The sequence below is a fragment of the Apium graveolens genome, unplaced genomic scaffold (assembly GCF_009905375.1).
Source record: "Apium graveolens cultivar Ventura unplaced genomic scaffold, ASM990537v1 ctg642, whole genome shotgun sequence".
Lineage (NCBI taxonomy): Eukaryota > Viridiplantae > Streptophyta > Magnoliopsida > Apiales > Apiaceae > Apium > Apium graveolens.
Window position 1 is genome coordinate 8,729 of NW_027419463.1, and position 8,728 is coordinate 17,456.

Consider the following 8,728-nt stretch of genomic DNA (forward strand, 5'->3'; position numbering starts at 1 on the left):
AGCATCCTCCACCTCGAGATACCCAGGCAAGTTTTCAAACCCTACCTTTTAAGAACTGTTGTGTTGTGAATATTTTACAAAACTGTGATATATGCATGAAATTGCTTTAAACTGTTTTACGAAGTTTGAGATGTATTACATTACTCAATTATTGATAATTTCTAGTATATGTTCATACCGAGTTCGAAATGTTATATTTAGACCGAGAGTCGGTCGGTGTAAGCTTATAAAAACCCGTAGGTATCCCGGAGGAGTTTATAATTGAGAACATAACGGTAGCGAGTAGCGTGGCATGTATATATTTTAGACCGAGGATCGGTCAGTAAAAATTGATGAAAACCCGGAAGTATTCCGGAGGTGCTTATTTAAGAATATTAACGCTATAGTAGAGCATGATGTATAAGTCGTAAAACCGAGAGTCGGTCAGTTCTGTTTTATAAAAGATAAAACCCGGGAATCATTCCACCGATATTATAGGACGATTATAAGTCCATAGTAGTACGTTTTAAAGGGACTCATCGTCCACTTACGAAACATTAAAACACCTCGAACTTTTATTAAAACGATTTCCCAACGATCAGATTCCCTCAACTATATTTCATTGTTCGAATAATAAATACTATATACTTATTCCTTATTATGGGAGTAGTATACTCCAACGATTATTTATTTCAAACCCGATTAATCACTATAGATTATTAATTATGGAGACACAAACTAGTTGAGGAATATTATTTTAAATATTCTTTTAGAGAGTAAACCTATTCGAGGTTTAATTATTTATCGACTATTGTTTAATTAATTATTATTTATTAAAGGGTTTATTATTGATTTAAAAATCATAGATCCTGATTTAAAATATACTTTCTGATTTCAGAATATCATTCGAATAATTTCATATCATCGGTGAATATTATCCCGACTTATTTAATATTTTGAATATAGTTTCAAGGAGAAACTTTTCCCCCTTATTAATTATCAGTTGACAACGGTCAACTCACATCTTTAGTACTTCCTCCGAAATTCTCGGAAGTACGTATATACATATATACACTTATATCTTAAAGAGATAAGCTATTTCTATCAACAAGCAAAACGCTTGAGGAACTTCGATGTGGTTCGAGTTCTTGAGATTGATAGAATTCTTTTAAAGGACAAGGGAGGGGTATACTGTAGTACTATATGTGCTAGATGGACTACCAAAGGTACCGCAGGAGAAGATACTCTGTGTACTCAGGAACTTGTGAAGTATGTGTATACCCAAAAATGGGACACGTAGCCCGAATGCGGCAAGGGTAATAACCGGGATACGAAGGTGTCGTCCATCTAATAGTAGAAAAGGTTACTTTTATCGTAGTACGACTAATCATCGTATGCGGTGGCTCCAACGAATCTCCTATTCTTCCAATTGGAATTGTGATGCAATACCGTGACCCAAGCCTAGGTGCTGGGTTTACTATTAAGGTATTCGCAGGTTAATAAAATCCACCAAAGGTTTATTTTCGTAAAAGGTGTGTATCACCAAGGGAAACTATTTTCGAATAAAATGTAACTATCAAATATGATGTTGTACATGAGTTTATCATACAGCCATTTTCATATTGTACATTATTATGTTGGGCGTCATAGCTCACTCTTGCTATCTTTTAAATGACACAACACAACAGATGACCAGTATGCCGGTGTGGGACTTAGTCGCTTGCAGTCATGGGGAGGATACCTGGCAGCTTTGTCTCAGGTGTGCTAGAGTATCAGATAGATATAAGATATCAGTCGTAATTATTGTAACTTCATGTAGAGGTTATAAATAATTGTTTGAGATCCTGTAAAGTACATTTGAGTGTAATAAAAGAAGATTACATTTTGTACATCATTTCAAAGGTTATAACTTGTGTGTGCGAGTATGAGATTGGGGTCTGTTGGATTATTGAATCAATACCAGGATACACATGAGTGAAGGATGGCGTGACGACCCAGATTCCTGACCCCGGATTTGGGGGCGCTACAGTAAGTAGACTAGTACTTTACATGTGATGTTTTGAGAAAGCTGATAATTGTAACAACCCAAATCCGGGGTCAAGATTTGGTGTCATGAAACAATCTTTACATAAAATAAAAGAATATTCAATTAACCCCTTGATTCCGGATCGTTTACAGGTTATGGTATGAAACAAGAATTTAACCTTCTACAATTCACAACAACCACAATATGAGTGTAAATACCTTTACACAAATGCTCTTATCTTATTCTTCTTACATCTTCGATCTCCCGCAGCGGAGATTTCCCTATCTTCTGCTGTCTATCAAAGCTATTCACTTTTATCCTTATCTGTTTCTGGCAGAAATAAAATTTTACAAAGCAAGAGTGAGCCAAAAATGCCCAGCAAATATATAATTTGAGTTTCAAGCATTAATACCAAAGGAAAATTTTCCGAACAAAATCTTTAAACAATTTTAAACAATTCTATTTATTTGAGTGAATTGAGCGAATAAACGTTGGTTGTCACCAACCTTCAACTATAAGTCCAAAGTGACAAGCGATTCCCAAATTCTTCTCCAGAATCAGGGTTTTGTCCGGTTTTGGAATCATAAAACCTTTCGAGAGAGAATGCCGTTAATGGCAATCAACAACAAATTAGACTAGACACTAGTTCGCATCTATATCCTGCTGATCAGTCAGGATATAATGCAGATCTATACCTACCTGTATAGATGCAGTCGGGTCCCCAGGCTCTACGGCACCGGTTATGTCCCGGTCCTTAGGATTAAGTAAAACTTAATCCCACACATCATCATTATCCAGCCCATGGAGTATTTTGATGTCAAATCATTTTGAATTCAAAACATTCCAATTTAGGGTTCGCAAATAACCCAAAAGAATGGGTATTTGCTCAAGAGAGCAATCGATAATATAGGAACAAGAATAAAAGGATCATGCATAATCAGAGTAATTGCAGCAAAATATAAAACATTTAACTATTCTGAACTTAGAATAGGAATGAAGAAATAATTACAATATTTCAAAAGAAAGTTCATGAATACCTGCCTCAATAAGCTTTAATCGCTACTACTAGTTGACTTTGGTTCGATTTGGACGTTCGGCTTTATCGTCAAACTACTATCCCATTCTGGATACGATCCCAACATTCAGGCCCTTTAATTGGAACTTCGTTGATCTCGACGTCTAATCACTAGATTGTTCCTAGTCCGATGTCGATACTCGGGTTTTCCGTCTAGGACCTACAGGGTCGAAATACCCTAACTCAGATAATCGCTTAAGCTTAACAGCAAATTGTTATCACTTCTACCCCTACGGTTTCATATCCCGTCTTGTATTTATAGTTATTATCAAAATACACATAGCAATTATGATTTGCATTTTCAAGGCTCGGTTTAGTATTTATTTTCGAAAAATATGTATACTCGTCGTTTTGAAAAATAGAGCAATCGATAATTTATAAATTTTCTTATCTCAACCGCAATTAAATTCATATAATATAATTATACACGGTTATTCGACGTCTCCGATAATTATAGGTTACGTTCCCGTATTTTCCGAATTAATTTCCTGAAAATTGGGCAGCGTCTCCTTTGTTTATCGGCTTACCCGTCGAATCAGTTCGACGTCAATCATAATTAACAACAATCACAATCATCTAATTCATAACCAAATTCACCAATCCAATCACCGATACGAATTCAATTATTAATTACTATTATTCGTATTTTATTTTTCATTTCGTTTTGAAATTAATTTCATAACTAATTTTATTTTTTTATAATTTAGGACTCAGATTAGAATCATCATCGTCCACCGTCGGCTCGCCGAGGCTCATCGCTGACGGCGGTGAAATTCGCGGGTTCCCCTTTCTAACGGGCATCCGACATGGATTTCACCGATTAATTATTATAATTCTGTACAATTCATTATATCATGAAACATTAATCAACATTTTTTTCTGCAAAATTATAAGTTTAATTAAACTGCATAAATATTCGAACAGAAATATACAGAAGCACATGTGCCTCACGCGCTACACAACACATCCCGCAAGCATAACAAGAAAATAAACATGGCCGGAAAAACATAGCGGCAGCTGGAAAATTAATAATCCCGGCAGCACAACAAGACAACGAGGACACATAATAACAAAAATTCACATAAACACACACACGGACGTGAACAGGTGGCCTTTAGCTGGAAAGACTGAAACGGCGGTGAACAGGAGTAGGGCGGTGGGTGGCTTACCGAAAGCGGAGAGGAAAACTGGCACCACAGGGAGCAGATGAAGGGAACACAGGGAGAAAAGGGAAAAGGAAAAAAAAACGGGAGAGAAAGGAATTGTAAAGATCGACGAGAAGAAGACGAGAGGTGGAGAGATTGAAATCAAAGTGAGTGGAGGAGGATGTTATTAATAAATACAATCACATTATCCAAATACTCCTGGTACATTATGTTCATTTAATCTTCAGACTTACAATTTATGATAATCGATGTGTAACTTCATACCTCCCTTCTATTTTTCCATGACCACTTTTGTGCATAGCGCGAAACACTCTTTATCTCATTATTCCTTCATTCCACACTCCTGAAGTTTCCTTAACTCATTACTTTATCCCTACTGGGACATACGATACAGGGCTTTTGTCACTAGCTTGACTCTGTGTAGTAACTGATGAGAAATTTTTACCTCATTCCCCGAGGTAACCTTGGTAAATCATTCTTTAGGACCTTCGGGACTTCACTTTAATTCTAAAGAATTCCGATATGAGATTCATTGTAACACTATTTTCTAATAGTTTTCTACTAATACTTTTGTTTAATCTTCCCTGTTTACACGTATTCTCGGAATGAATTCATATCTTCAATTATCGGAATTTCACCTAATTCTCCTAATAGTTCTGGCATAACCGACGTTCCCAACTTGCATATTTCCTGAATTATTTTATAAAATTTCTTTATCATCCTTTTGATTTCACTTCTTTTCTTCATTATTTCTCCATTCTCATTATTTATTATCTCTTTTAAGCATAACTAATTTCTTTTCTTAGTAATATTAATCTGTTTATTATTGGATAGATCATTTCTAGAGTTCATACTGGAATGAAGACTTTTATTTATAATATTTAAATTTTTACTAACAAATTATTAAAATTCATCGATAGCGATTTTCTTAACCTTGCTTAAATCATCACTGATCGCATCTTTGGCTTTCCCCAATTGATCAACATTTCTTTTACCCGAGTTCACATGTGGACTTCATCAATCTTCGTTTTACATCAAATACTTGGATTTGCGAGCTTTCCACTATTTTACAGCAACTCCCATTCAATCGTCATTCGAACAAGTATACCTTCAAGTCCTTCCTGGAACGTCATTATAGATGATAACAGTTCTTTGTTTTGTTTTATACCTTCAGTTCTTGAAAAATATTCTTCTTACTAGCAGGTACCAATAACTTTATGTTCTTCATGTTTATCGAAAAGGGCGTATTCATCTAGATAAAATATCGCACATGTCTGCAGTAACACCATACTAATTCTACTAAACTTTCGATATCTGCTAATGCCAAAACTTCTTCCAAATTCCTAATTGCTTTGATTTTGGAACTGAAATTCATGTCATAATTTGACTTAATCTAATTAGAATCGATCTCCATTTAACTAACCCTTAGTTGGTAAAGTTGATCAATTAACTCCTTTAACTGATCATTTTAAACCAAGTGCTGACTAGCTAACTGGAATCAAAGACCAATTATATAAAGTCGGTTTGGCCATAACAACTTTCTCAAGAACCGAGATCGCAATCATTTGGAGTACTGACGAGAATGATAATATACTTCTTTTTCCTTAAATGTATGGTAATTTCTGAAAATTTGGGTAGCACTTCCCCTATATCATCGACTACCAGTCGGACTCAAGCTGACACCATCAATCAATCAAAGCATCCACAATCATACCCATCCACTTTTATCAACCAAATTCATCCCTTCACCATAACTCAAACCGTAACATTTTGATCAACACCTGTACTATTAACTGGCATAGCAACTATCTTTTGAATTGAACTAAGGTCTTGAACCAACAAGGATTAATAAACTTTTCTCAGTTCTTTCAGAATATTACAAAATGTCATTAATGAATTTATCCCGTTATTTTTCAAGGATTTTATTTCGCGATTCTTTTAACTTATTTATGGTCATTACCAATTATGTACAGTTACTTTTAAGAATTATGCCGCATCCTTCAACCAGTCACAACAATCATCTATCTTGGATGATACACATTTAATTTCATTAACTACTCTGTTTATCTTTTAATAACCACGCACGGTTTTCATTATTATCATCGTAATCTGATGGAAACTTAATCGTTATATCATTATTTCTTAAAAGATTTCACAATCAAGTCACCATTACTTCATCTTCACTTATGTTTCCGTATTAAACTTTCGTCACTGGCTCGGCTATGGTGCTAAATTTATCATAACTTATTTACTCAGATTAGAGAACCTCACAATTTCCTGAAGGACATGTTCGAAATTTGGTTGCCATTAAGATTTCTTCTATCTGGAATTTTTATGATAAATATCTTTCCGCGATGAAGGGATGCTTCATGTATTAACCGCCTGTCTAAGTCATTGTTCAGAATTCCCTTAATCTTTGATTTTCGTTCCGACACTCGTTCGCTTTCTCTGATGCATACCACCTTATTTCTTTATTTAATAACTAATTTATTTGTTACGATTCACTAACGATTTATTTCTTGTCGAAATCTTCTGATTTGAAGTGCATCGCGTTAACGTAATCTACCATACAGATGAGATTCTCATAACATGAACAACTGTCAGATTTGATGTCTTTTCCATGACCGCGTTGTCGGTGTGTCCATTCTTCCTTGCTCGCAAATGTCCATCATTTCTCGGCTTGCAATCATATCCTCATTCGACATGTAATTCTACCTGTCGCACGGGACTATTCTATTTCTTTTATAATCGTCAGAGAACAGACATGATGCAAGAGGAGAGTTTCTGAATATGATTTTGATTGAAAAACGGAATAAAAAATAACAATGCAGCAAACGATTGGAAGAATTTGTAAATCAGAAAATTGAAGGAAGAAAAATGAGTGAAGAATGGGACAACCATATTCATACTCAAGATGGCCAGTCTTTTATACTATATGGCATACAACACATGATTAGGTGGCATCCCACCCGACTCTTCGTCATTTCGACAAATCGCCATACCACAACACTGTTTGTCTCAATCAGGAATCAATAATTTGATAAGAGAAACAATTCAGAAGGAGTACAATAAATTTTCTTTCATTTTCGCCTCATATGCTTTATCAACAGAAGAAGCTCATATGTATTCAAGAATCAAGAAGAACATATGCTATCGTATTAAAGGAAAGAATTTTAATGTTGATTGCCGTCCACGCTTCACTTACGTATGCCTTCAGGAATCATTGGGATAAAAGATTCACCATTTAGGTCACATTACAACTTCGGAATATCGTCTGGAAATGCCTCTATGCTAAATGCTTTAACAATTCGATCATAATTGCGCTCCCACAAAATTTATAATTATTGCTTCCGATTTCATCCATGCCACGTAAAATAACCATTGATCACACAACGCCTCAATTTCGTCGGTAGAAATACGATTCTTCTCCAATCATCTGAAGGATTCTTCCATTTTCTTCAATCATCCTCCGTCCATTCGAATCACGAATCTCGTTAAATTTTAATATTTTTATAAATTGGGTAAATAATATTTTAACATGTTGATTCAATTATTGATTTTAGTAAACAAAGTTTACTCTCGTCTTTTACGGAAAACTTTAAACTTTCTTCTTACTAGTGGGTCTACTTGGTCCTCCAAGTCTAATTCCATTCTTCTTTTTAAGTCGTTTTCTGTTTGTAATAACAAGAACATAAATAGTAATTCGACAACCAAATTGTAAAACTCATTTCATGCAAAAATTTTCTGAAAGTTAATTAAGAAAATCTTTTCTGAAATCTCATTTTAAAGTTTTGAAAATCAAATATTTGGTCGTCATTACTATATAAGTTACTTGTTATTTTTATGATTCACCAATGAAATATCTAATTAAAAGAATGCCCATATAAGGGTCTCTCTACTTTGGTACTTCTTCCACTTTTCCTTGGATTCTGCTCGCACTTATTGGTCGACGAAACTTAATTTACCATTGTATATCATTTTATTCGCAATTCTACCGCAACGCTGACATTTAGTACCATTTTTGATATTCTTGTCATCGTCCTTGATGTTATGATTGCAACCACGCATGCAATTCGACATTCTATCTATAGATAGGGTCGCATCTTCTTTCTAGTCTTACCTACACCTAGTAAGGTAGATATCATTCCTCGCGCAGCTCCCAATAAGTGATAAGAATCTTCTCGCAATGGTGGTGCCTTCGAGACGTGCAACGTTGGTTCTTCATCAGCTTCCATCGACCGGTTGCCTCCGGCGTGAAACTCGTCCTACTACCTAATTCTAAGTTAAATCATACCAATACTCACCTAGCTTCCCTTACACAAGTGATCACAAAATCAATCGCATTTTCTTCAAAACCACCTGAAAAGTAGGGTAACATACCCAGTCTCCGTCGATCCGTCGATTCCTCATTATTGTAGGATCTGAGAACTTAATATACCTATAACGTTGCGATATTCTCCTTACACTTTCTCAACAATCCTA